This window comes from Rhinoderma darwinii, chromosome 9 (genome assembly GCF_050947455.1).
Source record: "Rhinoderma darwinii isolate aRhiDar2 chromosome 9, aRhiDar2.hap1, whole genome shotgun sequence".
Classification (NCBI taxonomy): Eukaryota; Metazoa; Chordata; class Amphibia; order Anura; family Rhinodermatidae; genus Rhinoderma; species Rhinoderma darwinii.
Window position 1 is genome coordinate 5361548 of NC_134695.1, and position 25877 is coordinate 5387424.

Genomic DNA, 25877 nt, shown 5'->3' on the forward strand with positions numbered 1-25877 from the left:
AAGTACGATTTTATGTGTTTGCCTCCATCTATGTGGTGGAACCCAGGTTCCCCAAAAGGTTCTTTTAGGTAATGTTCAAACATTATGCCGACGGAGCATGATTGTTGCATGCCATGATTGAGGTATTAGTTTATCTTTGGTGGTTTTCCTCAATTCCTCATATTGTGCTCGCCTGCATTGCAGTGGTGTGAAAAATGTCGAACAAATGTATTTTGGCTTGGGATTAGTGAACATGGGCTAAGCCAATCTGCCTCCCATGCTAATTCGTTTAGAGGACATTCCAAATTAAAAGAAAAACCACCAAAGATATAAGCTCGCAACCCACGTCAAGGGTCCTCATGTCTTGCGAGTCCCTTATCAAAATATCCCCATCCCAAATAACAACAAATTTAACTAAAAAATGCTACAGTGGGCCACTAATCTACACTAGGGCACCCTTCACAGAACATCCTCCTGCCATGGCACAGCTCCATCGGGGCTGTCAAAATATTGTGCAAATATGTTGCGTACTCGAATCCCAGATGTTTGATCCCTTCCGAGTGGAATTTGCTGCGGAATGGTTGATGTTGAAACATTTTGCCTAATATATTCGGCATCACAACCGGCGTCATGTATGCGACAAAAATGATGAAGCACGACACACGCTTGTATGACACGGGTGACATTTTGCGGCGTCAGTTGCATGGTGGTGAGAAAAACACGCCATTTGGAGGACATTATGCCAAATGCACATTCCACACATCGGTGTGCTCTGCTAAGCCGGTAATTGAATATGCGCCGACGGTCATCCAAGCCTCTTCGAGCAAATGGGCGCATTACTTGACTTGTGAGTCCAAAACCCTCATCTGCCACGATTACATAATGGACTGGTGGTCCTCGCGAGCCAGGCAGGTGGCTCGGTGCCGGCACGTAAAGTAGATTGCACATCAGACGATGGCCCATCCTGGATGTGCGAAAGATGCGGGCATCAGCTGAGCTTCCATAGGACCCTATATGTACAATGGTAAAACAATAATTGCTGTCGGACAAGGCCAACAAGACGATGGAAAAAAACAGTTTGTAGTTATAGAATCGGGATCCTGAGTGGGGGGGCTTCTTGACCCGAATATGCTTGCCGTCTAGGGCACCAATACAATTTGGAAATTGGGTGGTGGTGATAAAATCGTCAGAAATCGAAAGCCAGTGCTCTGTCGTGGGCTGAGGCATCACTGTGGCCTTCAATCGCTGACACATCACAACACAGGTGCCTGTCACAATGCCCGAAATTGTGATAGCTGTTTCCGGTAGCTAGAAATCTACATGGGCGAGATGCAAAAACACAACACAACACACAAATAAACGTGATGTAGGACATGACATCCACACACCATCCTGTAAGCTGCAATTGTTTAAAACACACATACCTCAACGTCACAAGGAGTTGCTCCTCGGGGGAAATGCAGCGCCGCATATTTGTGTCCTGGTAGGTTATTCCTGTGCGAATCAGGTCCAGCAGAATATCAAAAGTCCAATTCAAATACGTGCTGTGAAAAAACTGTGCGGTCAAAATGGTAACAACAACCATAAATGAATTCCTTGAGGGGTGTAGTTTCCAAAATGGGGTCACTATTGGGGGATTCCTACTGTTTTGGCACCTCAACACCTCTTCAAACCTGGCATGCTGCCTAAAATATATTCTAATAAAAAAAGAGGACTCAAAATGCACTAGGTGCTTCTTTGCTTCTAGGGCTTGTGTTTTAGTCCACGAGCGCAGTAGGGCCACATGTGGGACATTTCTAAAAACTGCAGAATCTGGACAATACATATTTAGTAGTGTTTCTCTGGTAAAACCTTCTGTGTTACAGAAAAAAAATGAATAAAATTGAAATTCAGCAAGAAAAATGAAATTTCACCTCCACTTTGCTTTAATTCCTGTGAAATGCCTGAAGGGTTAAAAAACTTTCTAAATGCTGTTTTGAATACTTTGAGGGGTCTAGTTTTTAAAATGGGGTGATTTATCAGGGTTTCTAATACATAGGCCCCACAAAGCTACTTCAGAACTCAAGAGGTACCTTAAAAAAAAGGCTTTTGAAATTTTCTTAAAAATATGAGAAATTGCTGTTTCTGTTCTAAGCCTTGTAACATCCAAGAAAAATAAAATAATGTTCAAAAAACGATGCCAATCTAAAGTAGACATATGGGAAATGTGAACTAGTAACTATTTTGGGTGGTATAACCGTCTGTTTTACAAGCAGATGCATTTCAATTCTGAAAAATGCAATTTTTTCAAAATTTTCTCTAAATTTTGCAATTTTTCACCAATAAACACTGAATATATCGACCAAATTTTACCACGAACATGAAGCCCAATGTGTCACGAGAAAACAATCTCAGAATCGCTTGGGTAGGTTTAAGCATTCTGACGTTATTACCACATAAAGTGAAATATGTCAGATTTGAAAAATGGGCTCTGAGCCTTAAAGAGGCTCTGTCACCAGATTTTGCAACCCCTATCTGCTATTGCAGCAGATAGGCGCTGCAATGTAGATTACAGTAACGTTTTTATTTTTAAAAAACGAGCATTTTTGGCCAAGTTATGACCATTTTTGTAGTTATGCAAATGAGGCTTGCAAAAGTCCAAGTGGGTGTGTTTAAAAGTAAAAGTCCAAGTGGGCGTGTATTAGGTGCGTACATCGGGGCGTTTTTAATACTTTTACTAGCTGGGCGCTCTGATGAGAAGTAACATTCTCTTCTCTTCAGAACGCCCAGCTTCTGGCAGTGCAGATCTGTGACGTCACTCACAGGTCCTGCATCGTGACGGCCACATCGGCACCAGAGGCTACAGTTGATTCTGCAGCAGCATCAGCGTTTGCAGGTAAGATCGACTTACCTGCAAACGCTGATGCTGCTGCAGAATCAACTGTAGCCTCTGGTGCCGATGTGGCCGTCACGATGCAGGACCTGTGAGTGACGTCACAGATCTGCACTGTCAGAAGCTGGGCGTTCTGAAGAGAAGAGGATGTTACTTCTCTTCAGAGCGCCCAGCTAGTAAAAGTATTAAAAACGCCCCGATGTACGCACCTAATACACGCCCACTTGGACTTTTACTTTTAAACACACCCACTTGGACTTTTGCAAGCCTCATTTGCATAACTACAAAAATGGTCATAACTTGGCCAAAAATGCTCGTTTTTTTAAAAATAAAAACGTTACTGTAATCTACATTGCAGCGCCTATCTGCTGCAATAGCAGATAGGGGTTGCAAAATCTGGTGACAGAGCCTCTTTAAGGCCAAAACTAGGCTGCGTCCTTAAGGGGTTAAAGACAGCTGTCTTAAATGGTCACCTGTATAAAAGACTCCTGTCCACAGACTCAATTAATCAGTCTGACTCTAACCTCTACAACATGGGCAAGACCAAAGAGCTTTCTAAGGATGTCAGGGACAAGATCATAGACCTGCACAAGGCTGGAATGGGCTACAAAACCATAAGTAAGATGCTGGGTGAGAAGGAGACAACTGTTGGTGCAATAGTAAGAAAATGGAAGACATACAAAATGACTGTCAATCGACATCGATCTGGGGCTCCATGCAAAATCTCACCTCGTGGGGTATCCTTGATCCTGAGGAAGGTGAGAACTCAGCCGAAAACTACACGGGGGGAACTTGTTAATGATCTCAAGGCAGCTGGGACCACAGTCACCAAGAAAACAATCGGTAACACATTACGCCGTAATGGATTAAAATCCTGCAGTGCCCGCAAGGTCCCCCTGCTCAAGAAGGCACATGTACAGGCCCGTCTGAAGTTTGCAAATGAACATCTGGATGATTCTGAGAGTGATTGGGAGAAGGTGCTGTGGTCAGATGAGACTAAAATTGAGCTCTTTGGCATTAACTCAACTTGCCGTGTTTGGAGGAAGAGAAATGCTGCCTATGACCCAAAGAACACCGTCCCCACTGTCAAGCATGGAGGTGGAAACATTATGTTTTGGGGGTGTTTCTCTGCTAAGGGCACAGGACTACTTCACCGCATCAAGCCAAGGCAACAAAGGAGTGGCTCAAAAAGAAGCACATTAAGGTCATGGAGTGGCCTAGCCAGTCTCCAGACCTTAATCCCATCGAAAACTTATGGAGGGAGCTGAAGATCCGAGTTGCCAAGCGACAGCCTCGAAATCTTAATGATTTACAGATGATCTGCAAAGAGGAGTGGGCCAAAATTCCATCTAACATGTGTGCAAACCTCATCATCAACTACAAAAACCGTCTGACTGCTGTGCTTGCCAACAAGGGTTTTGCCACCAAGTATTGTCTTGTTTGCGAAGGGGATCAAATACTTATTTCTCTGTGCACAATGCAAATAAATATATATAATTTTGACAATGTGATTTTCAGTTTTTTAAAAAAATATAATCTATCTCTCACTGGTAAAATTAACCTAGCCTAAATATTCTAGACTGTTCATGTCTTTGACAGTGGGCAAACTTACAAAATCAGCAAGGGATCAAATAGTTATTTCCTTCATTGTACATTAAAATTTAGAAAAATGCTAATTTTTGCAATTTTTCGCTAAATTTTGGTGTTTTTCACAATTAAATACTAAATGTATCGAGTACGTTTTGCCAGTAACATAAAGTCCAATGTGTCACGAGAAAACAATCTCAGAATCGCTTGGATATGTAAAAGCATTCCAAAGTTCTTACCACATAAAGTGAAACGTCAGATTTGAAAAATGAGGCTCTGTCAGGAAGGTCAAAAGTGGCCAAAGAGGGAAGGGGTTATCCAGTGCCATAAAATGCTATTGCAATAATAAACCTAAAATAAGGTGACTTACTAATTTACTTCATGTTCTTGCCGATTTCAAGTATAAAGATTAGTGCCGGAAGTTCAGTACTTCTTGCCGTATTGATGATGCACCGACACCAGACCACGTGATCGAGAAAGTGCTCTCTCCTCCCCTGTGTCGGCGCATCATTGAAGCATGTGACCGCAAGGGGACTGGCACTGCGAGGATGGTGAGAAAGTTAGCCAGCCCCCTTCTCTCGCAGCGCTGTCTTGATTCCCTGCGCATGCGAATTGTTCACACAGCGCCGGGAGCAATGACAACAACAGAGCCGAACATGTGCAGGGCAGTGGGTGGGCGTGCCTTCAGGAGCGGAAGGAAAACTGCAAGTCCCGCCCAAAACACGGAAGATTCAGAGCGGCAACATCGTTAAACCGGAGAGCGGTGAGATTTAAAAAAAATTCTAATTATTACTTGCAGGCAGAGTTAATTTAGCAATGTGTAATGTTGATTACACATGTTTGTGGGGTTTTTTTTGTTCGTTTTATGGTCCCTGGATAACCCCTTTAAGCTGCTCAAGCAGCAAGCTTAAACCTGCGCTATATATTTACAGTGGGCAGTCCTCAACCAGTTCAAATATGTATCCGGCATGTACCATATTTAGCTTATTTTTTTTCCTCCAGAAATGGGACTACTCTTCTCCATGTGCTTTGTCTGGTATTGCAGCTTAGCCCCAATCACCTAGTAATAGTGACACTCGTGTCAAGGGGCTGTCAGAAAAAATAGGATCTGGCATTCAGAACCAAGATTGGATCCTAAATACAGAAAAAAATATTGTGTAAACGTTGATTATCCTATGTTTTGCACTGTGAAAGTGAGCAAAATATGTTTGTGACTCCATTTAGTAAGCGTAGTTATATGTCGCCATCTTGTATGAAGAATCCATTTTATGTTTTGAAGAATCAAATGTTTATATTATTTATGCTGGGCTTGTCTGGGCACCCATACGGTTGAATGGTGCTATTGTAATTGCATTCTATCAATAAACAAGAGAAGGAATTTTAGGTATACAAAGCGTCTTTGTGTCTTCTCTCCGATATATCAATATGACTAATGGATTTGGATCTGGGCAAGTGTACTAACCGGGTGTCGATTGACACACCCATCAAACCTTCAGTCTAATATATTTTGGCCAGGATTGCGTCAAAATTCATCTGCTTCTGGTCTTGGCTTAACCCCGGCTAGGGGAAGTATGGAGCGGCTCACAGGGTGATACAGCAAAACTTTACGAGCTCGTTTAACCCCTTTGCCGCGGTCAATAGCCGGCGTGGTATCTAAGCCGTAAGGCTTTATTCAGACGAACGGGAAATACGTGCGTGCAACGCGCGTGATTTTCACGGACCTATATTAGTCTATGGGGCCGTGCAGACATGTGCGTGATTTTTGCGCTGCGTTGCTCCGTTGCAAAAAAGTCACGACATGTCCGTTCTTTCTGCGTTTTCAACGCATCACGCACCCATTGAAGTCAATGGGTGCGTGAAAACAACGCATGGCACACGGAAGCACCTCCATACGCACAGCGTTTTTCACGCAACACTTGTTAAGTCTATGTAAATGAGTTGACCAAACTAGACAAAACAAGCACAAACCAGGAAGTGTCTTTTCACTTTCTGAGTACATGCGCACAGTTCCAACCGACATCTGCTGCAATGCCACGTGCGTGCGATGTTGAAAAACTTATCTGCTTGGTCCATGACAGACCCCAGTTGTGGAACACCAACGCAGAGGCCTACCACGACCGCACGGGCAAGGAGGTTGGCTGGGATGAGGTCGCGCAGAGCCTCTTCGGACAGGAGTGGGATAAAAGCACCACAAGAGACCGCAAAAGCATAGGTAAGCGCAGATCTGTATTGATGCTAATGCAATCGGCCATGCTGTAGTGTATATCCTTGTGTTTCACATGTTTCTACTGTGCTTGGTCGCGGGTGTGTCACTGCATCATTAGGCAAGTGTTTAATGTTTAGTTGTGTTTAATGTGTAGCGACGTTTCGGACAAGTGCAGTTTTCAGTTATGTCACATGTTCTCCTTTTTTTGTCTGTTTGCTGTTCCTATGTCCAGTTGATGATGTTAAAATCCGGTGGAGAAGCTGTCGGGATCAGTTCAGGAGGGAATCTGGAAGCAGAGGGCGAAGTGGGGATGGGGCGTCCAAAAAACGCCCCTACATATATATGAAACAACTGATGTTCCTCAAGGACATTATGGAGATGCGGCCGTGAGTACTGACTGTACCTTGATCACATGTGTGTGTTCACTGTATAATCGGCCAAAAATGGCTGTTTGTCCCTTGTGGACATGTTAAAAGGAGTAACGCAAAATATTTCTGCCAGATGCAGTGATAATCTCAATGACACCGAGGAGGAGGCTGGCCATGTGGAGTCGCAGCTGGTCACGGAACAACATCCCGTTCTGCCCTTGACACCCAAGCCTACGCAAACACAAGCAGCCACCCAGTTAAGCAGCCAACCACAGCTGCCACGGGACGTGGACAATCCCCGGACGCCACCAGCCAGACGCCGGCGCACCCAGGTTGCCACAGCAGGTGCCAACGTGGACTCGAGAGTCCTGGAGTACCTCCGGCGCTGTTCGGAGGAGGATGGATGTGACGCATTTGGCCGTAGCATAGCACCGCCACTCCGGCGAGTACCGGACTACCGGATGGCACGCGTCCAAGGCTCCAACCTTGCTATAATTGACTCCGCCACTCCTCCTAACAATCCACGCCAGTGCTTCCAGGTAATAGAGCAATGGCGTGGATTGCCTGAGGATTTGGTGCCCTCTACTACACCTCTCCCTTCCCAGCCTGCACACACCTTTCCACGGCCACAGTACCAACGGCCGATGGTGAGCATAATGTCACCTGGTCATGTGGTGCCTCGGGAGCGCCCTTTCGCCCACTACGTCAGACCCCAGCAATCCTTTAGCCAGGGCCCCCCGGCAGGGTTCAACCCTCTGTATCAGCACCACTATGCTGTTGAGGAACATCCTCAGCAGGCCCAGGGACAGTATAGTGGTGCTGAAATGCAGAGCCATCAGTCGCCATCACAGAGGTATCATGATTTATAGATGTGTGTAGGCAGATTACAGGTGGCTCGATGTGGTGATGTAAACATCGAAGTCCGAGTTTGTAAATGTAGCATCATGTTGGTGCGTTTTCTATTTTTGGATGCCTGCTGGTTTCTGTTAAAAGTTACCGTTCGAAATTACACATTAAAATTTTTTTCTGTTTGCAAGTACGATTTTATGTGTTTGCCTCCATCTATGTGGTGGAACCCAGGTTCCCCAAAAGGTTCTTTTAGGTAATGTTCAAACATTATGCCGACGGAGCATGATTGTTGCATGCTATGATTGAGGTATTAGTTTATCTTTGGTGGTTTTCCTCAATTCCTCATATTGTGCTCGCCTGCATTGCAGTGGTGTGAAAAATGTCGAACAAATGTATTTTGGCTTGGGATTAGTAAACATGGGCTAAGCCAATCTGCCTCCCATGCTAATTCGTTTAGAGGACATTCCAAATTAAAAGAAAAACCACCAAAGATATAAGCTCGCAACCCACATCAAGGGTCCTCATGTCTTGCGAGTCCCTTATCAAAATATCCCCATCCCAAATAACAACAAATTTAACTAAAAAATGCTACAGTGGGCCACTAATCTACACTAGGGCACCCTTCACAGAACATCCTCCTGCCATGGCACAGCTCCATCGGGGCTGTCAAAATATTGTGCAAATATGTTGCGTACTCGAATCCCAGATGTTTGATCCCTTCCGAGTGGAATTTGCTGCGGAATGGTTGATGTTGAAACATTTTGCCTAATATATTCGGCATCACAACCGGCGTCATGTATGCGACAAAAATGATGAAGCACGACACACGCTTGTATGACACGGGTGACATTTTGCGGCGTCAGTTGCATGGTGGTGAGAAAAACACGCCATTTGGAGGACATTATGCCAAATGCACATTCCACACATCGGCGTGCTCTGCTAAGCCGGTAATTGAATATGCGCCGACGGTCATCCAAGCCTCTTCGAGCAAATGGGCGCATTACTTGACTTGTGAGTCCAAAACCCTCATCTGCCACGATTACATAATGGACTGGTGGTCCTCGCGAGCCAGGCAGGTGGCTCGGTGCCGGCACGGAAAGTAGATTGCACATCAGACGATGGCCCATCCTGGATGTGCGAAAGATGCGGGCATCAGCTGAGCTTCCATAGGACCCTATATGTACAATGGTAAAACAATAATTGCTGTCGGACAAGGCCAACAAGACGATGGAAAAAAACAGTTTGTAGTTATAGAATCGGGATCCTGAGTGGGGGGGCTTCTTGACCCGAATATGCTTGCAGTCTAGGGCACCAATACAATTTGGAAATTGGGTGGTGGTGATAAAATCGTCAGAAATCGAAAGCCAGTGCTCTGTCGTGGGCTGAGGCATCACTGTGGCCTTCAATCGCTGCCACATCACAACACAGGTGCCTGTCACAATGCCCGAAATTGTGATAGCTGTTTCCGGTAGCTAGAAATCTACATGGGCGAGATGCAAAAACACAACACAACACACAAATAAACGTGATGTAGGACATGACATCCACACACCATCCTGTAAGCTGCAATTGTTTAAAACACACATACCTCAACGTCACAAGGAGTTGCTCCTCGGGGGAAATGCAGCGCCGCATATTTGTGTCCTGGTAGGTTATTCCTGTGCGAATCAGGTCCAGCATAATATCAAAAGTCGACACAGACATGCGGCAAAACTTCCGAAATTTCTCAGGGTGGCTGCGAAGGTCATCATATAGAGTATGAAAATGGCCTTTGGAGGTGCGCTGGGCCACAAGTGGATGAACCCAAATCCTCCCTCTTCTCCAGGTTCCCTCCTGAAGCATTGGCCGCCGCTCACCAAATCTCAGAGAAACCATCCATGATATCAGCACACGGCCCAGCGGAGTCAAGGGCATAGTGTAGATTTTTTACCTGGAAAAATCCCAAAAACCACCCAACACGGCCAAAAGTAGTTTGCAAGGTGCAAACTTGATGCGAATATGTGCTCACATCAAGCAGGTGTTGGAGAAGATGTCTTTTGGTAGGCTGCCCTCTCCATTACTCCACCCTCCGTTGTTTTGACGCGCGTAAATAACGCATGCCATACGCGCGTAAAATACGCAATCACGCAGTCCTAACGCAGCCCTAACGGATGCCACACGCAACTACAACGCAACCAAAACGCCGCGTTTTTCACGCGCGCAAAAACGCCACGTTCGTGTGAATCCAGCCTTAGAGGGAGCAACACCCTCTGACAGCCCATTGGCCGTGATCGTCGGGTGCCATTGTTTGGCTTGGCAGCCTGGGGGCCTTATGAAAGCCCCTAGGTCTGCCATCTTTGCACTCCTATTAAGCCCTGACTCTGGCAGGGCTTAGTACGAGACTGTCTGTATCACGATATACTGCAATACGTTACTATTGCAGTATATAGTGCAATATATATCGCAGGTTCAAGTTCCCTAGGGGGACTAAGACAAAAAAAAATACACGTAATTGGTATTGTCACATCTGTAAAAGTCAGAACTATTACAATATAAAATTATTTGACCCACGCTGAACACGGTAAAAAAAATGTAACTGCCAGAATCAGTGTTTTTGATCAACACACAGAAAATGGAATATAAAGTAATCAAAAACTTGCGGGGAAAAAAACCTATTATGGTGCTCAGAATATGGCGACACAAAATAAATAAAATTTTTAGCAATTCGTTTTTTCCTTGTAAAAGTAGTAAAACATAAAAAAAGAACTATAAATTTGGTATCGCTGTAATCAGTTTGACCCGCAGAATAAAGTTAACTTCGTTTTTCATGCATGGTGAGCAAAACTCAAAAAATAATGGAGGAATCACAGTTTTTTTCCCCATTCCACCCCAAAAAGAATGTTTTTTTCCTGTTTCCCAGTACATTATATGGTTCAATAAACGGTGCCATGAAAAACTGCAAGCCGTGCAGCAAAAACGAGCCCTAATACAGCTCTATTGCTGGAAAAATGAAAATAGTTATGGCTTTTGGAAGGTGGGGAGGAAAAAATGAAAATCTGAAACGTGAATAAATTCTAATATATTTAACGTTGTTCTCCAGGACTTTGATATTAATGGCCAGTCCTTAGGATAGGCCATTAATATCAGATCGCTGGGGTCCGGCTCTTGGGACTACCACCAATCAGCACTTCAGTCAGCTCTGTGGCCCCTTCACTAAGCTGATCGGTGGGAGTCTGACCCCCAAACCGATCTGATATTGATGACCTATGCCAAGTACAGGATATGATTGTGGCATTAGGTTCATCTGCCTCAGTCTATGTGTGGCATTTGGTGAGAAAAAAAAAATATATCAGGTGATTGACTATAAGGCTGGGTTCACACAACCTATTTTCAGACGTAAACGAGGCGTATTATGCCTCGTTTTACGTCTGAAAATAGGGCTACAATACGTCGGCAAACATCTGCCCATTCATTTGAATGGGTTTGCCGACGTACTGTGCAGACGACCTGTCATTTACACTTCGTCGTTTGACAGCTGTCAAACGACGACGCGTAAAATGACTGCCTCGGCAAAGAAGTGCAGGACACTTCTTTGCAACCTAATTTGAGCCGTTTTTCATTGAAGTCAATGAAGAGCAGCTCAAGATTTACGAGCGTCAAAGACGCCTCGCATAATGCGAGGAGGAGCTTTTACGTCTGAAACGAGGCAGCTGTTTTCTCCTGAAAACAGTCTGTCTTTTCAGACGTAAAAGGCACTTCTCGTGTGCACATACCCTTAAGCGTAAACTTGCTGCACTGGCTTCCTGGTAATTCTGTGGTGGACTTGTGTTTCCCACTGCAGCTCTGGCTCCTCTGGTAGGCTGCGGTTCCCCTTTATACACCGCAGCCAGAGGCTTCTTCAGACTCGCTGTAGGCCGGTTGCTACTATGTAGCTTTAGATCAGAGCTCTGTGGGAACTCTGATTTTGTGTTGAGGTGTACCTTATATACAGTAGTGGAGGTTCACATGGATATGCATACATCATGACGTGGTATAGATCACACTGTATGAATACAACCTGCACTGCAATCATTTCATGGAATTGGAGCTTTGACCTAGAATGTGCTCGAAGTATCTGGTGTAGGCTAGGAGATGTGCATGTGCAGCATCTTGTTGAAATGTGTAGTCGTCCTTTATTTTGTACCTTGTGGAATTGTTAAGTGTAGTTTTCAACAAAACACTTTGCGGTGATATTCTGTAAAATGTAATTCAGATGGAGAGAGTCCTTTTAATATCCAAGTCCTTCTCTTTTTGGACTTGTGAAGATGGAATTCTTTCGGTTAACCCAATGAAATGCTTTTTTTTTTTTTTTTCTCTCTACAAAACTTTTTACCTGGCACACAACTTTTACCTGTTCACATCACGCTTTATAGTCTTTCGTCGAGGGTCTACATCGGGAGGAATATAGTAAGATATGTCGCCCAGGCAGAGCGCTCCCTGAAGTGCTGCATCTGGTAAAACTCCTGACGTCACTGTTCATATATGGACAGTGATGTCAGGAGCTACAATACAAGAGTCCCCGGTCAGAGAGTTGGAAGCGCCCTTGACAGCACTGTCAATATATGAATAGTGATGTCAAGAGCTTTTCGATCCTGGAGTTCCAGGCTAGTCTACTATTCCAGCCTAAAAAGGAAAAATAAACGTATACCAGCCCTGCTAAGATCAAAAGGACACGTTATTGGTTTTAGTCAGGCTAATTGAGCCCTATAGACACATCTAGCGTATACGTGTACACCAAGACTTGCTGTGAGCTAGGCCTTATGCATAATGCCAGAAGACTGAAGATATTCTTGTTTTTTGCAACTTTTCATAGAATCCAACCACCTTAACAACCCCTACCGTGTCACGTCCATATGTTTTCTCAATCTTAGATGGTCAAATTGCAGTGAGTGCCACTCACCTGGTCATCCTAATCTTCACTAATAAGACCAATCTTGTAAGATAAATTGAATGCCCAGAGGTGTTCGGAACAGGGCACCAGTGCATCCTTTTCTTTGTACCCCTTAGTACAACTGGTGAACGCATGGGCAGGAAATAATGGCATCTAAGTCCTTATAACATGTCCGTGAATGTTTGTTTTCAGTTGATGACCCTTTTGCCATCTCTGATTTATAAACAGTAGTACATGATCTAAATTTTAGGTCACTGCCTGTAATGCCGGAATACCAGTTACAGATTAACATAATCTGAGCAGTGATAGGGAAATTGCATTAGTGTATGTGTTTGTAGCAAAAGTACAGAAAAGTGTTTAGCCTCCACACATTAAGGAGTGCCACAAAAACGTAAGCAACTTTTATGCTACTATATACAAAAAACGAGCGCAGCTATGGGGGCTAAATTTTCCCCTTCGCTCGCCAATTTATATCTAGCATGGTGGGAGGAATGCTTTCTATTCACTGACCGCAATCCTTTTGCTCTTGATTTAGTCTGGTATGGTCGTTACATTGATGATATGATTATCAGCTGGTCCTCTGATGTGGTGACCATACCAGACTTCATCAACTACATCAATAACAACCCATTCGGTTTGACTTTCACCTATGCTTATGATTGCCAACAAATCACGTTTCTGGATCTCACTTTGAGTTGTACCTCCAGTTTAGAGACTGTTCAGACTGGCCCTTATTGCAAGCCTACTGCTGGTAATGCAATTTTGCATGGAAAATCTTGCCACCCGGAACATACCATTATGGGTGCCCCGGTTGGAGAAATATCAGCAGCTTTCAGTTTTCATGAATTGAAAGGGTTAACAAACCAGTGCGAGGTGGTGATCATAGGAGAGCACTACTAAATCGTGAGGGATACTGGATTCTCATGTTAAATACTATAGTCCCCCCTATCTATGAGTAATGGCTCTTGTGAGCTAGAAACACGTCAGAGGGGACGGACGCTTTATGTATTTTGTCTACTTTAAGCTGTTCAGCCTTCCGTGGCTATTTAAATAAAGAAGATTTATTTTTCAAATTCCACAAGGAGTGCTGATCTTTTCCTCCTGAATGTTGTTCCTATAGCGTGGAGATCGCAGTCTTCTTCGTGCACCTGAGTGGGTGAGCTGACATTTCCATTTATTTATAACTTTTATCTATGTCTTGTCCACTTGAAGGCTATGTATATAAAGAGGATGGCAAGTCTGGAAATCATAGGACAAAAAGTTCAACATTATGCACGTGTTGCAAAAGTCATTCTATTCTATTTAACTTGTCATTTGGATTTGTTTAACCCTTTCAGGACTGAGCCTGTTTTGGCCTTGCGGACGCAGCCAATTTTTTCAAATCTGACGTGTCCCTTTATGTGATAATAACTTGGGAATGCTTTTACCTATCCAAGCGATTCAGAGATTGTTTTCTCGTGACATATTGTACTGTATGTTAGTGGAAAAATTTGATCAATAAATTCAGTATTTGTTTGAAAATCACCAAACTTTGGAGAAAATTTGCAAAAATTAGCATTTTTCTAAATTTAATTTTTTTTTTTTTTAGTTAAACAGTTAGTGTATAAATGATTAAACATTGTTCTAATTTTTACAAATTTTTCACGAGTCAGGAAATATTATAAATTAGATTCTAATTTATAACATTTCCCAGTGCTGGTCACTAGATGGAGCAATTCCCAAAATTGCAGCATTGGCATGTGGTAATTTCATTTTTCTTGCTGAATTTCAATTTTATTCAATTTTTTTTCTGTAACACAGAAGGTTTTACCAGAGAAACACAAGCCCTAGAAGCAAGGAAGCACCTAGTGCATTTTGAGGCCTCTATTTTATTAGAATATATTTTAGGCATCATGCCAGGTTTGAAAAGGTGTTGAGGTGCCAAAACAGTAGGAATCCCCCAATAGTGACCCCATTTTGGAAACTGCACCCCTCAAGGAATTCATTTATGGCTGTTGTTGTTACCATTTTGACCGCACAGTGTTTTCACAGCACCTATTTGAATTGGGCTGTGAAATTAAAAAAATGTTATTTTTTCCAATAAAATGTCATTTGTGATCAAAATGTCTTATTTTCACAGGGAACAAAATACTCAATTTTGTTGCTCAATTTGTCCTTAGTGCGGCAATACCCAATTTGTGGTGATAAACTGCCGTTTGGGCCCATGGGAGAGCTCAGAAGGAAAGGAGCGCTGTGTGTTCTTTTGAGTGCAGATTTTGCTGGTTTGGTTTTCGGGTGCCATGTCGCATTTGCAGAGCCCCAGAGGTATCAAAGCAATGGAAACCAACCAGAAATGACCCCATTTTGGAAACTACACCCCTCAAGGAATTCATTTATGGGTGTTGTGACCATTTTGACCCCATAGTTTTTTCACAGAACTTATTTGAATTGGGCTGGGAATTAAAACAAAATTAATTTTTTCCAATAATATGTAGTTTTGGCTGAAAATTTCTTATTTTCACAAGAAACAAAATACCCCATTCTGTTGCGCAATTTGTTATGAGTGCCGCAATACCCCATTTGTGGTGATAAACTGCGGTTTGGGCCCATGGGAGGGCTCAGAAGGAAAGGACCACCATTTGGCCTACTGGGGATTTTCTGGTGCGAAGTCATGTATGCAGAAGCCCCTGAGGTACCAGTACAGTTGAAACCCGCAAGAAGTGACCCCATTTTAAAAACTACACCCTTAAGGAATTCATCTAGAGGTGTAGTGAGCATTTTGACCGGAGACATACACCCCATAAACTGTAATCTGGGTTCTCCTGGGTACGGCAATACCCTACATGTGGCTGTTATCAACTGCCAGGGCACACAGCAGGGCCCAGAGGGGAAAGACGAGGGGGGATAAGCTGTGCGGAGTACATCAGGGTAAGTAAAATTGGGGTAAATTATAAACCAAGGGATGTATGATACATTTTAAAACACTCTTTCATAGAGAGCTCTGGTTTTTCGGGACACGTGCCACATTGATATATTGTGTCCTCCCTTATCCCCCTCTTATAGCAGACTTTGCACCTCTTTTGACTTTTTCCCTTTTTGCCAGTTTGGGGAACTTCTCCTGGAAAGTGTTGCCCTGGTACGATGCGTGTGGCCTCGCTACCAGAAGTACTGGGTGCCCCCCCCTTCTTGGTCCCTAAAGATTGGGTTCTTGATAATCACCTCTTGAAATTCCAGGAAAGTTCCCGTCTGGCCTGCACATCGACGTAGCACGTACAGATTGTACAATGCCATCGGTATGATGTGCACGGCCAGCTTCTTATACCACACCGCATGGCGCTGTAGGGCTTCAGGACTTGATCTGACAAGTCCACCCCTCCCATGTACCTATTGTAGTCCAGGATGCAGTCTGGTTTGGGGGTCTCTGTACTGGTACCTCGTACTGGTACATGGGTACTGGTGTGGCATCTATCTTGTCTTGTACGTGACACACAATATGTTGCTGCTAGATTGTGCCCTGCTCTCACCCCTTCTGAGTGTTTGCACAAGCAGAGTCTTAGGGAGGCCTCTCAGATTTCTTCTAGCAGTGCCGCATGCCGCAGGACTTCTGGAAGCGAGGCAGTTGAAGAGTGGGACGCTGGTATAAAAATTATCCAGGTAGAGGAGGTAACCCTGGTCCAGCAGTGGGTGCACCAAATCCCACACAATTTTTGCATTAACTCCCAGTAAGGGTGGGCATTCTGGGGGCTGAATACTGCTGTCCTTCCCTTCATATATCCTAAATCTGTAGGTATAACCTGATGCACTCTCGCACAGCTTATACATCTTCACGCCATACCTTGCCCTCTTACTCGGCAGGTACTGGCAAAATTGAAGCCTCCCTTTAAAATGTACCAAGGACTCATCAATAGAAATACACTTCTCGGGGGTGTATGCTTGGAAAAACCGGGCACTGAAACGGTCTAATAGGGGTCTCCGTTTATACAAACGGTCAAAACTGGGGTCATCTCGGGGTGGGCACGGCTCATTATCAGTATAATATAAGAAGCGAAGTATTGCCTAATTTATTTATTATTTTAGGTTACAGTTCAGTTCTGAAGTTGCTTTGAGGGGCCTATATATTAGAAACCCCTATGAAACTCCCCATTTTAGAAACTAGACCCCTCAAAGTATTCACAACAGCATTTAGAAAGTTTATGAACCCTTTAGGTGTTTCACAGAAATTTAGAGCAAAGTAGAGGTGAAATATAAAAAATTTTTTCTGTCAGAAAATACTCTTTATACCATTTTTTTTATAACACAAAAGGTTTTATCAGAGAAACGCAACTTGACTTCCGGTTCCGGCGCTGATATGTGAGGACGCGGCGAAGAACTCTCCTGATCTACCTGACAAGTTAGACCGACTACCATAGCGCACAGGACCGAGAAGACACACAATCGCTAAAGGAGGTGACCGAGAACACACCGAAAGAGACTACGGAGCAGTCTTGAGGAGGCAAGCACCCCACAAACAGGAGCGCAGTGAGTAGTATCTCCGGCTCGCGCTGCAGGCCAGAGGGGGGCAGGGGAGACTGCACGAGACAAGCAGACGAGCGAGGGAAATCTCAGACACCTAGGAGAAACGAGCAAACCGGGCAATAAAAGTAGAACTCACCGCATATAGCCCGAACGGTGGTGCCGACATCCCGCCTCACAGCACCATTGTCACGTGCTCTTCCCCCTTCCTGCTGGTGGCGGGCGCCATCTTGCACACGTGAACGACAGAGATTTATATTGTCAAATAGCACAAAGCCAGATACAAGGGAGATTAAAAACCGCTGAGTCTCAACAGCCAAATATGCCGCCAGTGACTCGCAAAGAGAAACAGACGTTAAGCCGTCCCTCATCAGACCTGGAGGATCTGCCATCGGATGAGGAGGGGGTAGAAGCAGAGTCAGTGTCAGGTATGGCGACCCTGATAAATTATAAAAAACTGGCAATTGAGATGGCGAAGAGAATAACGCCAGACATTCAGGACACCCTGGCAACTGCAATAGCAACTTCCTTGCAAACACTACAAGCAGATATTGCCCAACATGGCACGAGGCTAGATGAAGTAGAACAGCGCGTGTCAATGCTGGAAGATGAAGCCGCAGACACGCATGAGAAATTACAAGAGCTGCTAAATGAGAAACAAAAGATGGCTATTAAACTAGACGACCTAGAAAATAGGTCAAGAAGAAACAACATTCGAATAGTGGGCCTCCCAGAAAGCATACCAGCGTTACACTTAAAACGCATATGTGAATACGATTTACCCAAAGTCCTAAATATGAATGGCCCATGTAAGGTTGAAAGAGCACACAGAGTGGGTCCAGACCGCCAATATCAGCAACCTCAATCTGGTTTCAACAACAAAAAGGCCAGACAGGTCATAGTGCGTTATTTGGACTATTCAGACAAAGAAGCCCTGTTACGTGCGTACAAAACGCGACAGGGACCGACAAAGTTAAACGGAATATCAGTGATGTTATTTGGTGATTACTCGGCGGAAGTCTCTAGAAAGCGCAAGATGTTCAGCAAAATATGCACTGCATTCCATAAAAAGGGACTGAAATTTCAGTTACAATATCCGGCGATTTTGCGAGTCACTACTCCGGGTGGAACCCTACAAACCTATATTGACCATCAAGAAGCAGAAGAGGTGTTTCGGGACCTGCTCCGGGAAAATAACCAAGTCGATACAGGAGGAAACATAGACAAAGACCAGAGGGAAGATACTCTCGGCAGGAGACCAAACGCCAAAGGAAAAGAGACAACTGCAAACTCCGCGGTCAACAACGCAACGAGTGTGAAAAGATCAAGAAACAATGGGACTGTAGCAAGCTGGAAACTTTTATTCTTCCATGTGCAAGGGTAACGGGTAAGAAAAAGGGGGGGGGAAAAAAAGGGGGGGGGGAAGAATAGAAAATATACCACCTTTATACATGTTTGATATGCGAGACATTCTGTGACTTTACGGGAAAATATATACGGAATATGCGCTTTTTGTTGAGGGGGCAGGCACGGAGGGATACTGAAATAACATATTGATTGGTGTGAGGTCATGTGTGTTTGACGTTTTATATCTCAAGGTAGACTGGTGAAAGTCACATGTCAGAAGAAAGTGAAGTACAAGAATATAATGAAGCGGGGTCCCTGGAGGACATAAGGGACGTTTATGTTGGTGTTAACAGTTTTGGCTTAATGTTAAATAACAGACATATAGAGAAATCTAACATTGAATCATTGAGGCAACAGACATATATCGTGATATTAACAAGGTACAAGAATAGAAACAAAGCAAACTATCATACCCTCATACGCGCGTGTCTTTTATGAAAATAGTGTCTTGGAATGTTAAGGGACTATTGTCCCCCCATAAGAGATCTATGGTACTGAGACACCTAGCAAAGTTGAAGGTAGATATAGCCTTACTTCAGGAGACACATCTGGAGGAGACAGATTTTTTTCGCATGCGGAAATATTGGGTGGGAGAGATTTACGGATCATCAGCTAGCCACAAAAAAAACGGGGTAATGATTCTGATACATAAGAATTTGACATCCATGTTACGCTCTAAACAGGTGGACTCAGAGGGACGCCTTATACAGATTCTATTAGACACACAGATGGGGGAACTGAGTATCTATAATGTATACGCACCAAATTCAAATAATCGTCAGTTTTTCCAAACACTTCAATGTTTTATTTTGGCGGACACAAACGCGAAGAAAATAGTGGGGGGAGACTTCAAATCGGTAGTGCAAATAGATGAAGACAGATTGCGCAGTGCACCAGCACAACCACTGGCCACAGATGGGATATTACCTGACCTGTTACGGATCACGCAACTGCGAGATAGCTGGAGACATACACATCCTGATGGCAGGGAATATACTTATTATTCAGCATGTCACAAATCTTGGTCCAGACTGGATTACATTTTTCTAAGCTCGCATTTATTGCAAAATCTGGAGCTGGCTGACATTACGGACTTGATCATATCTGATCATGCCCCTGTGTGTCTACTTTTGGCCGATACTTATCCAAAAGGAGGAGATTTTATGTGGAGATTTCCAACCTTTTTAACAACGGATGACGGATTTAAAGGCAATGTGTTGCCAGAAAAACATGTTTGTTTTTTTTAAATTAAACATTTAGTGTGTGGGTGATTAAACATTGTTCAAATTTTTTTTATTTTTTTCACGAGTCAGGAAATATTATAAATTAATTCTAATTTATAAAATTTCCCATTTCTGGTCACTAGATGGAGCTATTCCCAAAATTGCAAAATTGGGTAAAAAGCCCTCGCTCTAGTGAGCTCTCAGCATCCCCCCCTCCTTTATCCTGGCTAGTGCCGGGATAAACGAGGGGTTTGAACGGTGTAACCTCCTACACTGTGTGTCGCCATTTTTTGAGCTAACACACAGTGTAGTAGGTTTACATACAGTAGTAAACACACACAAACACGAACATACAGTGGAGGAAATAAGTATTTGATCCCTTGCTGATTTTGTAAGTTTGCCCACTGTCAAAGACATGAACAGTCTAGAATTTTTAGGCTAGGTTAATTTTACCAGTGAGAGATAGATAATATAAAAAAAAATAAAAAAAATAACATTGTCAAAATTATATATATTTATTTGCATTGTGCACAGAGAAATAAGTATTTGATCCCTTTGGCAAACAAGACTTAATACTTGGTGGCAAAACCCTTGTTGGCACGCACAGCAGTCAGACATTTTTAGTAGTTGATGATGAGGTTTGCACACATGTTAGATGGAATTTTGGCCACTCCTCTTTGCAGATCATCTGTAAATCATTAAGATTTCGAGGCTGTCGCTTGGCAACTCGGATCTTCAGCTCCCTCCATAAGTTTTCGATGGGATTAAGGTCTGGAGACTGGCTAGGCCACTCCATAACCTTAATGTGCTTCTTTTTGAGCCACTCTTTTGTTGCCTTGGCTGTATGTTTCGGGTAATTGTCGTGCTGGAAGACCCAGCCACGAGCCATTTTTAATGTCCTGGTGGAGGGAAGGAGGTTGTCACTCAGGATTTGACGGTACATGGCTCCATCAATTCTCCCATTGATGCGGTGAAGTAGTCCTGTGCCCTTAGCAGAGAAACACCCCCAAAACATAATGTTTCCACCTCCATGCTTGACAGTGGGGACGGTGTTCTTTGGGTCATAGGCAGCATTTCTCTTCCTCCAAAAACGGCGAGTTGAGTTAATGCCAAAGAGCTCAATTTTAGTCTCATCTGAACACAGCACCTTCTCCCAATCACTCTCAGAATCATCCAGATGTTCATTTGCAAACTTCAGACGGGCCTGTACATGTGCCTTCTTGAGCAGGGGGACTTGCGGGCACTGCAGGATTTTAATCCATTACGGCGTAATGTGTTACCAATGATTTTCTTGGTGACTGTGGTCCCAGCTGCCTTGAGATCATTAACAAGTTCCCCCCGTGTAGTTTTCGGCTGAGCTCTCACCTTCCTCAGGATTAAGGATACCCCACGAGGTGAGATTTTGCATGGAGCCCCAGATCGATGTTGATTGACAGTCATTTTGTATGTCTTCCATTTTCTTACTATTGCACCAACAGTTGTCTCCTTCTCACCTAGCATCTTACTTATGGTTTTGTAGCCCATTCCAGCCTTGTGTAGGACTATGATCTTGTCCCTGACATCCTTAGAAAGCTCTTTGGTCTTGCCCATGTTGTAGAGGTTAGAGTCAGACTGATTAATTGAGTCTGTGGACAGGAGTCTTTTATACAGGTGACCATGTAAGACAGCTGTCTTTAATGCAGGCACCAAGTTGATTTGGAGCGTGTAACTGGTCTGGAGGAGGCTCAACTCTTAATGGTTGGTAGGGGATCAAATACTTATTTCTCTGTGCACAATGCAAATAAATATATATAATTTTGACAATGTGATTTTCTTATTTTTTTTTAATATAATCTATCTCTCACTGGTAAAATTAACCTAGCCTAAAAATTCTAGACTGTTCATGACTTTGACAGTGAGCAAACTTACAAAATCAGCAAGGGATCAAATACTTATTTCCTCCACTGTACATAGAAATCTCTTACCTGCTCCTGCCGCCGCGGCTCCCTCCGGCCCGTCCGCTCCGTCTGCTGCCGCTGGTCCAAGTGCACAAGTCCGGAAGCCGCGACCGGAAGTAGTAATATTACTGTCCGGCCGCGACTTCCGGTCCACAGGAAAATGGCGCCGGACGGCGCCAATTTCAAATTGGACTGTGTGGGAGCGGCGCATGCGCAGTTCCCACACAGACGCCGTACACACAAGTGAATGGGACGGGAGCCATTCGCAGTCCCTATGGGACTGTGGCTGCCGTATTCCATGTCTGTATGTGTCGTTAATCGACACATACAGAAATGGAACAAAAAATGGCAGCCCCCATAGGGAAGAAAAAGTGTAAAAATAAGAAAAAGTAAAACACAAACACACAAATAAATATAAACGTTTTTAATAAAGCACTAACATCTTTAACATATAAAAAAATAATTTGTGATGACACTGTTCCTTTAAGGACATCCTGAAAGGTTGGTGGCTGGAATATGAAAACGAGAATGCAGCCCACAAAGCAGATCAGGTCTTGTTTTGGGAAACAGCTAAAGCAGTCCTGCGGGGGAGGCTCATCGGTTATGTTTCATTAAAAAAAAAACAGACATATCAGAAATACAGGGAATATGGTGATGGGCTTAGAAAGGCTTACTCTCTCTTCCTGACAGATCCGTCATCAGACAATAAACACAAGTGGGCAACAGCCAAACGAAACTTTGAAGAATGGTTAGACAAGAAAGAAAGATTCGGTAGATCAATTTACGAAGCCGAGTTGTTTCGCTTTGGAAATAAATCAGGGAAGCTGCTGGCAAGTCTCTCTAGAGGATATCGCCCAAAGACACATATAGCAAAGTTGGCAGATCACACAGGGCATTTACACATTGACCGTAGGAAAATAAATGACACTTTAAGGTCTTTTTATCAGAAATTGTACGAAACAGATTTGTCAGTAGAAGACACAAGGGGGAGCCAGTTCCTCTCAAATTTAGATCTACCTAATGTGACATCGGAGCAACTAGAAAATCTGAATGCTCTGATAACGTTAGAAGAGCTGCAAAACACTATAAAAGGCTTATCAAATGGGAAGGCCCCGGGGCCTGACGGATACCCGGCTGAATTTTATAAGATATTGTTAGAACAATTAACCCCAACTTTATTGGCCTACTTCAATTCATTATTACAGGGTACCGACATACCAGCAGCGGCAAATACTGCATACATAAAGGTCATACCCAAGGCAGGAAAGGACCTCACACAACCAGGGTCGTATAGACCAATTTCGCTAATAAACCAAGATCTGAAACTGGTATCCAAGATCATGGCGGATCGACTTGCAGCTCTGATGCCCCAGCTGGTGGGATCATCCCAGGTGGGATTTATTAAGGGAAGAGCTGCAGTGACTAACATTAGGAAGGTTTTGGGGGTCATGGATAAGATCAAGGCTTGGCCATCGCCATCCAACCATCCAGCGTTAGTGCTGCTAGACGCTGAAAAGGCATTTGATAATGTTGAGTGGCGATGGCTGAACAAGGTGCTAGACAAATTTAATCTAAAAAGGTAGTTTCCGAATGTATTTAAAAGCACTGTATAATACTCCCACGGCAGCGGTGTGCACGCCGGGATTTCGATCCCAAACTTTCACATTACACAAGGGAACGCGTCAGGGATGCCCTCTGTCACCCCTACTTTTTGATCTGGCGTTAGAACCATTAATACGTGCGTTAGAACGGGAGGATCTGTTTACTGGTATAGCAATAGGGAGAAAAGAAGTGAAAACCGCAGTTTTCGCGGATGACATTCTACTCTTTCTCTCGCATCCAACACAGCATTTACAGAGAATCTTTGAATTGTTTCAACATTACAGATCCTTTACGGGATTCAAGATAAACCCAAATAAATGTGAAATACTGAGCTTGTCAACGTATAATCTCTCTAGGGATCGAGAAATCCAGGAAATAGGCATTAAGGTTGCAAAGACTCACATCACATACTTAGGGATTCAGATAGGGAAATCACCAGGATCCCTGTATAAATTAAATTTTGAACCGTTGTTTTGTAAAATAAAAGGAGAACTGGAGAGATGGGTGACATTACCGCTTTCAATGTTTGGGAGATGCCATTTGGTTAAAATGATATCTTTTGCAAGATTATTATACCCACTACAAACTATACCTGTTCTCTTGAAACATAAAGATGTTAAAAATTTTAATACAAAATTTATATGGCGGAATAAACGCCCTCGCATCTCCTTAGCTAAGCTACATGGCTATCATTGGCAGGGGGGTTTAAATATTCTGCATCTGAGGGGATATAATGTGGCCAGTCTCTTCCGGCATGTCTTAGATTGGATGCACCACACCGAACATTATTCAAATTGGGCACTGGAAAGTGCGCTAGCAGGAAAATATGATCTCACCGCATTACTACACACCAAGCTAGCATCTCTCCCGAGTCATGTGAAGGGCTCTTTGCTATTGAGGGACACTATTATGTGCTGGAAGGAAGTGAGAAAAAAGTTAGGGTTATCATTCCAGCTATCCAAGTATCTGCCACTGTGGTCTCATATAGATTTTGCGGCCGGGAGTTCCAGCTCCCTTTTCACCGCGTGGAAACAACAGGGGATACAGACAGTAGGTCACGTTTTGCATGCCACAGAACCTAGATTAAAAACTTTGCCTGAGTTGGTGGGAGAGTTTGCGATATCACCGTGTCATTTCTTACAGTATCTGCAAGTGAAGTCCTTCTGCACTAAATTAGTAAGAAACCTGGAACCAGAAATTATAGATAATTCCTTTGATGTGATCATAGGAGAAGAAACACATAGGAGGTCGTTGTCAGAACTTTATAAAACAATTAAAGATTTATACACAAAAATGAGCCCGGGGAACCATTTCCCTTACTGGAGACGCATACTGAACATACCAGACATAAATACTTCCATCTTGAAAGGGTGGGAAATGGTTCGAAAACATGTAGTAAATGAGGTGTGGAGGGAATCACAATTCAAACTAATGTATGCGGCCATTTACGCTTTTAATATGCCACCCAATGTAGACAATCTCGACAGACTGCAAGCATGTCCGAAATGTAACCAACCACGCACAGATTTATATCATAGCATATGGTCATGCCCGGAGACCCAGCGATACTGGAAAATAGTATTAGATTACATACAAACGCTATGGGGGACCGCACTCCCAATGGATCCTATGAAAATTCTCTTTCACCAAGCGAACTCAGCTGACAAGGTGGGAGAGGGATTTCCCCCCCTGGTACATATCATACTTATCATAGCTAAGAGGTGTTTGTTGAGACAATGGCTGGAATCAGACATACCGACTCTAACACACAGTGGCGGATTATCATATGGGCGATTCGGGCGGCCGCCCGGGGCCCGAGGCTCCCAGGGGGCCCATGGCAGCCCGAACCGCACATCCTCTTCCAAACCTATTCAGCGCGCTAGCGCTGCTAACTTCCGAAGATGAGATGGGGAGGAGCAGGGAATTGGCCGGGAAAGGGGTAGGACACGCCTCCCTGACAAGTGCGCCATTGAGTAACAGAACAGCGACGGACGGCTGTTCTGTTACTCCAAAGCTGCAAGAGAAGAGAAGAGAAGAGCCGGGCGGTCACCGGCGCTGAGGTTAGTTATCCTCCTACCCAACTGGTTCCCGACCGCTGGCTGTATTTTTACGGCCAGCGGTCAGGGATGGGTCCTTAAAACCCGAGCCATAGACTTTCTACGGCTCGGGTTTTAACTTGCTGCCCGCGCGATCGGGCAGCTGAATGTCGGGTCTCCGGCTGTCAGTGACTGCCGGGGACCCTGAGGAGAGGATAGAAGCAGCTTTTGCTGCTTCTGTCTTCTCCGATGTCTTCTTACACAGCGCTCAATGAACGCTGTGTATAGGAATAGAGACAGCAGCAGCGGCGCTGTCTCTATTCCTCCCGGTGATCATGTGACTGGTCACATGATCACCGGGTGCCGTTAGTGACAGACTGCTGCTGGGTCTTACTAGACCCAGCACAGCCC

At 44.0% G+C, this 25877-nt stretch overlaps 1 long non-coding RNA gene across 1 annotated transcript in view; it reads left to right on the forward strand.

Annotated features, from left to right (window-relative positions):
• Positions 1 to 25877, forward strand: part of LOC142660569 (uncharacterized) — a 90670-nt gene that overhangs the window by 15473 nt on the left and 49320 nt on the right. The window contains exon 2 of the long non-coding RNA XR_012850528.1: positions 13891 to 13926. This is a non-coding gene — a long non-coding RNA (uncharacterized LOC142660569). The remainder of the gene's footprint in view (positions 1 to 13890; positions 13927 to 25877) is intronic.